The sequence below is a fragment of the Antedon bifida genome, chromosome 3 (genome assembly GCF_963402885.1).
Source record: "Antedon bifida chromosome 3, ecAntBifi1.1, whole genome shotgun sequence".
Taxonomy (NCBI): Eukaryota; Metazoa; Echinodermata; class Crinoidea; order Comatulida; family Antedonidae; genus Antedon; species Antedon bifida.
The window spans coordinates 10,712,876-10,720,524 of NC_136228.1; positions in this window are offsets into that span (position 1 = coordinate 10,712,876).

The following is a 7,649-nucleotide window of genomic DNA, read 5'->3' on the forward strand; positions in this document are numbered from 1 at the left end:
TCTGTTTGTATACCTGGAAATTGAATAAATAAATAAATGGAGGATATATATGGGGTATATTTCCTCCATGATATAACGATAACGTCAGCGAAAACCCCAGGTCTAGAATTTAGAAACTATATAACTTTAAGCCAACTAATAGTCCAGGAGTATTAGACTTTGAGGTAGAAATAAATATGCTAAAGCTGAATTTTTCAGGATAGGTCCCTAATGTTGTCTAAAACAACATACTAAAAGTCCCCGGGTTTCCCCGTTGTGCTTCAACTCGATTGGGCCATTTTTCAAAATGGCGGCCATCTTAAAATTATTTACCATATGTTGACAACCAGTAGGTGTAAGTAAACAATCTTGGTGTCAAAATACTCAGAAGACCCATATTTATATTCACTGTAATGGAAAAGTTTAACAAAAAATGGTCGGAAATGCCTGTTTTGACCTTTGACCCTAAATTTGGATTATCTCAATATCTCATCAACGACTGGCCGTAGAGACTTCAAAGATGTCCCAAATTATTCAGAATGCCCAACTTTCTATTCACTTTAATGAAAGAAAAATACCAAATTCCTTTAGAAACCTTCTATTTTGACCTTTGAACTATTGACCTAGACATATTTTAATGTTATAGACATCTTGGTGATCAATAGGAGCACACAAGCGAAATTGGTGTCAAAATACTCAGAAGACCCACATTTATATTCACTGTAATGAAAAAGTTTAACAAAAAATGGTCGGAAATGCCTGTTTTGACCTTTGACCATAAATTTGGATTATCTCAATATCTCATCAACGACTGGACATAGAGACTTCAAAGTTGTCCCAAATTATTCAGAATGCCCAACTTTCTATTCACTTTAATGAAAGAAAAATACCAAATTCCTTTAGAAACCTTCTATTTTGACCTTTGAACCCTTGATCTGGTCATATTTTATACCAAAATTGTATAGAAATCTTGGTGATCGATAGGAAAACATAAGGGAATTTGGTGTCAAAATACTCCAAAACACCAATGTTTCTGTTTACTCTTATAGAAATAATGTACTAAATGCGATTGAAAGTGTTTTGACCATTGACCTTAATCATTACATTTTAATGAGAATTAGTCTAATTCGTGCCTAGCTTACCTGTATAAACCGACAATAGCCCGTGCTCTCCAGAGGGAGGGCTTAGATGCGAAAAGTTAAATTTAAGTTGACATAAAGATAAACAGAATCTAACAATTCATCAGTATGGCCATTGCCATGAGAGGTAAAATTCATTCCAAATTGCTCAGATGCTAAACAGACAAACCAAGCCCCAATTTTAAACTATATATATATATGATACATTTTACTGTCTGTTTGGGCTTTAGCCTGTTTTCACTTCTTTTTTTCATTAGTAACCAAACAAATTTTATTATTTATTTATTCTTTAAATATTAAGGTTAGAAATTAGTCCTCCAAAAAAATGCCACGCCTTCTCTATATGGCTAATGTCCATGTTTAAACTTTGCAGCTACACCAATTCTGAAATGTTTCCTCTTCGGCAGTGCCATTTAATATATAGCAGAGACCACTACTGGTTGATTTGACACACACTTATTGGTAAAATTGTTTTTTTTTTCAATTGAGCTGCACTATTACATTCTTTGTGTAATAGGTCTGGAGTACATAATTCATCTTATAACATTTTTTAAATTGTCTAAAACTGCACACTGTACATAGTCACCCACCCAACCATTTATCAAGGTCTCAGTCTAAGTCTCATTTTAGGCTCTAGTCATACCTCCGATTCTTATCTGATATGATGCAATTTAAAAGAATTATTGCATTTGTCTTTAAGATGTGAACATTTTTCTCTGTTTTTTTTCTAATCAAAATTCTCCAAAAATCGAAAATACTTCAGGACTATATGATGGTTAATAAAATAAGGGCATGAAAATCTGTTGAAGACCATAACAACTTTACAGTGACAATTTCTTTATAATCCATCTTGATAGATTTGTAAGAGTTTCATATTGTATTTTATTATTTAGGTGATTTGTCAAATGACACATTGTGACCCTTTGATACCTGAAATTATGGCCTCATATCTATATTGATGAATATTATTATTCGTCCATCGGACATTTTTTCTGGGCTGTTTCGAATAAATTTGACATCTCATGGCATGATGAATGGTATGATATGTTCATCATGCTATTTGGGACTTAAATTATTAAATTATAATGTAGTGATTAAAGTCAAAGGTAAAAAAACATGGGTGTTTTGGAATATTTTCGCTTATGTATTCCTATCGATCACCAAGATTTCTATATAATTATGATATAAAATACTGTATTGGCCAGATCAATAGTTCAAATGGCAAAATAGGTGGGTTCTAAAGGCTTTAGTATTTTTCTTTAACTACATTGAATAGAGAGTTGGGCACACTGCTTAATTTAGTACAATTTTGAAGTCTCTACGGCCAGAAGATGATGCGGTATTGATATATCCCAAATTTAGGGTCAAAAGTTATAAATTTTGAAACCAATTTCGTATCCTATCGATCACCAAGATGTCTATAAAAATAAATATGCCTAGGTCAATAGTTCAAAGGTTAAAATAGAAGGTTTCTAAAGGTTTTTGGTATTTTTCTTTCATTAAAGTAAATAGAAAGTTGGGCATTCTGAATAATTTGGGACAACTTTAAAGTCTCTACGGCCAGTCGTTGATGAGATATTGAGATAATCCAAATTTAGGGTCAAAGTTCAAAACATGCAGTTCCGGTCATTTTTTTAAAAACTTTTCCATTATAGTGAATATAAATATGGGTCTTCTGAGTATTTTGACACCAATTTCGCTTATGTACTCCTATCGATCACCAAGATGTCTATAAAATTAAAATATGCTTAGGTCAATAGTTCAAAGGTCAAAATAGAAGGTTTCTAAATTAATTTAGTATTTTTTTTTCATTAGAGTGAATAGAAAGTTGGGCATTCTGAATAATTTGGGACAATTTTGAACTCTCTACGGCCAGTCGTTGATGAGATATTGAGATAATCTAAATTTATGGTAAAAGGTCAAAACAGGCATTTCCGGTCATTTTTTTAAAAACTTCTCTATTACAGTGAATATAAATATTGGTCTTCTGAGTATTTTGACACCAAAATTGTTTACTTACACCTACTGGTTGTCAAAATATGGTAAATAATGTTAAGACGGCCGCCATTTTGAAAAATGGCCCAATCGGGTTGAAGCACAACGGGGAAACCCGGGGACTTTTAGTATGTTGTTCCAGATAACATTGGGGACCTATCCTGAAAAATTCAGCTTTAGCATATTTATTTCTACCTTTGGCCCTTTTTTTGTCTAATACTCCTGGACTATAAAAAGATATTTGAATAAAAAGGGATCGTAATTGGTCAGATATTTGCCATATCTCTGACGTAATTTTATGCTTTATACTAAACACATTGATGACATCAATTCTCGAGTGGTCTCGAACCCACGACCTCCACAGATCACTAGCTTGGAATCATTCATAATTGCTAAAAATTAGTTAAATTTACTAACCTTTTCCAATATTGAATCTAAACATTAGTTGCTGTGTGATATTTTGTACCAATGTGTTTGTGTTTAAAAATAAGATTGTAAATGAGTTAAAAATACGTAATAGTGAATCTAAATTATCGAAATCACTCCAACTAATTGAAAAAATATAATAATATAACTCAATTATGACCCTCCAGAAAATGGTCTCATAGCAATTAATTATATCACCTGTCTGATTTTATTTGTTTCAATTATGTCTTTGCATCCAATATACCGTTGTTGTTTTCATCTTATGCTACCTATTTCTTCCTGTCGTAATAGGATTTCGTAAGAATCTTTATCGATCACTTATCCAGTCCTGTACTTGAACTATCTGCTGCTATCATTTACTATCTGTGTACTGTTGAAATCTTGTATTATTTGGCAAAACAATTCTACGAACAATTTGACGTAGGTTGTAGATTCCTACGCTTAATTTGAACTTAATTATTTTATTTATTTCGGCACGAATACAAATACTATGATAACAAAAAGCTTGATTGTGCTAAGGAGTGGCAAAAGAGGCCAACGGCTTCTGTCGATGATTATGAGTCTAAAATATTTTTTTTTATTTGGCTGCCTCCATAGTTTTAACATGGAGGCTTCCTCCATAGTTTTAACGTGGATGCTTCTTCCATAGTTTTAACATGAAGGATTCCTCCATAGTTTTTTACATGAAGGCTTTCTCCATAGTTTTAACATGAAGGCTTCCTCCATAGTTTTAACATGAATGCTTCCACCATAGTTTTAACATGGAGGCTTCCTCTATAGTTTTAACATGAAGGCTTCCTCCATAGCTATAACATGAAGGCTTCCTCCATAGTTTTTTACATGAAGGCTTCCTCCATAGTTTTAACATGAAGGCTTCCACCATAGTTTCAACATGGAGGCTTCCTCTATAGCTTTAACATGGATGCTTCCTCCATAGTTTTAACATGAAGGCTTCCTCCATAGTCTTAACATGGAGACTTCCTCCATAGTTTTTACATGAAGGCTTCGACCATAGTTTTAACACGGAGGCTTCCTCCATAGTTTTTTACATGAAGGCTTCCACCATAGTTTTAACATGAAGGCTTCGTCCATAGTTTTATCATGAATGCTTCCTCCATAGTTTTAACATAAATGCTTCCTCCATAGTTTTAACATGGAGGCTTCCTCCATAGTTTTAACATGGAGGCTTCCTCCATAGTTTTAACATGAAGGCTTCCACCATAGTTTTAACATAAATGCTTCCTCCATAGTTTTGACATGGAGACTTCCTCCATAGTTTTTACATGGATACTTCCTCCATAGTTTTAACATGAAGGATTCCTCCATAGTTTTAACATGGAGGCTTCCTCCATAGTTTTAACATAAATGCTTCCTCCATAGTTTTTACATGGATACTTCCTCCATAGTTTTAACATAATTGCTTCCTCCATAGTTTTATCATGAATGCTTCCTTCATAGTTTTAGGCAAAATCTTGGCATGTCGTTAAAAAATATACATTAACCTTTTTAATAATTCATTAATTTGACATTTAGATTGTTGGCCAGTTAGAATGTGTTGTTATTACCTAAATCACTTGCTTTGAACAGAATAATGTACCGCTTTATAGCTATCCGCTTCGTGTCCATCACTGATTGACACTGATTGAACTTGTTCTAGTACTGTATTTGTCTGGATATATTTAGCATATATGATCATTATAGTCTGTAGTAATCATAATGCTTTCCATCACGACGGACGGCTACTTCAAGTTCATACTTGTGTATCCTTATGCAGTTATACACAATATTTAGCCCACCGTAGTGGATTCCAACATATACTTATATATCTATTACTGTTTACATTTGAAACATCTTAAGCAAAACTCACGCACTAAATAGTAATACTAATTATTAGTATAGAGCATTTTGCAACGAACTAGGAACAAGTTAGGCCAATCACGTTAATTCAAGTGCACATGCAGGGACTATTGTGCTTTACTCCCTTTCGACACAGATTTAGTGCTTAGGTCCAGCCAACGACCGTAATGTAAATAAATATAACAATAATATGTGATCCGGCATCAATTTTCGTCTCATCTAAAGGACGAGTAATAAATTAAGCGCTCACAAACTGAGCAAAATACAGAGAGGAAACAACTGAGGGCGGGCTATTTCATATTTCATATTGGTAATAAAGATAACTCGAGATTTTAATGACTTTACCAATATACCGATTTCCTGAAATTAATAGGCATGGTCTAAATAAATCAGGAAAATTTTGGACGTTTTCGTAAAAGTGCTTTGTTAAAGTTTTTCCAAGAAATGACTGAAAGAATATATAAGCATGTCTCAAACTTTTAGTCTAATTTGTGTTAACTCACCTGCAATTACCTTTTACATTATGTTGAACAAGATTGTTGTCGACTCATCGAATAATTATTTTTTTTAACCACCAGGATCGATATTTTCAAAATAATAGCACTGAGTGGTACCCGTTTTTATTAGAGTTTAATTTAGGTATGTCGTAACGGTTGCCTAGAAACCCCTGCGATAGCTGTATGTTTGTAATGAAAAATGTTCATTTTATTTGATGATATTGGTCAAACTCCTTACATGGGTAATTATCGGATTCCCAATTGTCACGGAGGAAATACATTTAAATATCAAGTAATAACATTATAAAGTCAATAAAGTTCTGGCGTATATTGATATAACGTTTTACTAAAGAATGGACTTAAGTATATCCTCTTGTATATTGTCTTACTTTTTTCAACTAAAATTAATGAACATAAATAATATACTTATTTAAAGGTTGCTTTAAAGTTATTGTTGTAAAATTATTGAATGATATTTACTTTTTTGCTGACTTGATATGACCTACTATAATAATCGTACTTATTAAGGATCTCATGTTTGTCTTATGTTGTACTGAACACAGTTCAGGTTGGTAGAATCTAAAACCCTGTTCACACGTTAAGTTATCTGAGCTACGACTGAGGTAACGTGGATGTTACACCATCTACCATTTCTAAATGTAAAAAAAAAGATCTTTTTCATTTCTGGTATTTATTTTGAAGTAAGACCTTTTTTGCTAACTTGATATGACCTACTATAATAATCGTACTTATTAAGGATCTCATGTTTGTTTTATGTTGTACTGAACACATGTCGGTTGGTAGAATCTAAAACCCTGTTCACACGTTAAGTTATCTGAGCTATGACTGAGGTAGTGTGGATGTTACACCATCTACCATTTCTGAATATAAAAAAAGCAGATCTTTTTCTTTTCTGGTATTTATTCTGAAGTAAGACCTATTGTCTTAATCTTCACACGTTAAGTTATCTGAGCTATGACTGAGATAATGTGGATGTTACACCATCTACCATTTCTGAATTTAAAAAAAACAGATCTTTTTCATTTCTGGTATTTATTTTGAAGTAAGACCTATTGTCTTAATCTTCACACGTTAATTTATCTGAGCTATGACTGAGGTAATGTGGATGTTATACCATCTACCATTTCTGAATGTAAGCAAACAGATCTTTTTTTATTTCTGGTATTTATTTTAAAGTTAGACCTTTTTTGCTAACTTGATATGACCTACTATAATAATCGTACTTATTAAGGATCTCATGTTTGTCTTATGTTGTACTGAACACAGTTCAGGTTGGTAGAATCTAAAACCCTGTTCACACGTTAAGTTATCTGAGCTACGACTGAGGTAACGTGGATGTTACACCATCTACCATTTCTAAATGTTAAAAAAAAGATCTTTTTCATTTCTGGTATTTATTTTGAAGTAAGACCTTTTTTGCTAACTTGATATGACCTACTATAATAATCGTACTTATTAAGGATCTCATGTTTGTTTTATGTTGTACTGAACACATGTCGGTTGGTAGAATCTAAAACCCTGTTCACACGTTAAGTTATCTGAGCTATGACTGAGGTAGTGTGGATGTTACACCATCTACCATTTCTGAATATAAAAAAAGCAGATCTTTTTCTTTTCTGGTATTTATTCTGAAGTAAGACCTATTGTCTTAATCTTCACACGTTAAGTTATCTGAGCTATGACTGAGATAATGTGGATGTTATACCATCTACCATTTCTGAATGTAAGCAAACAG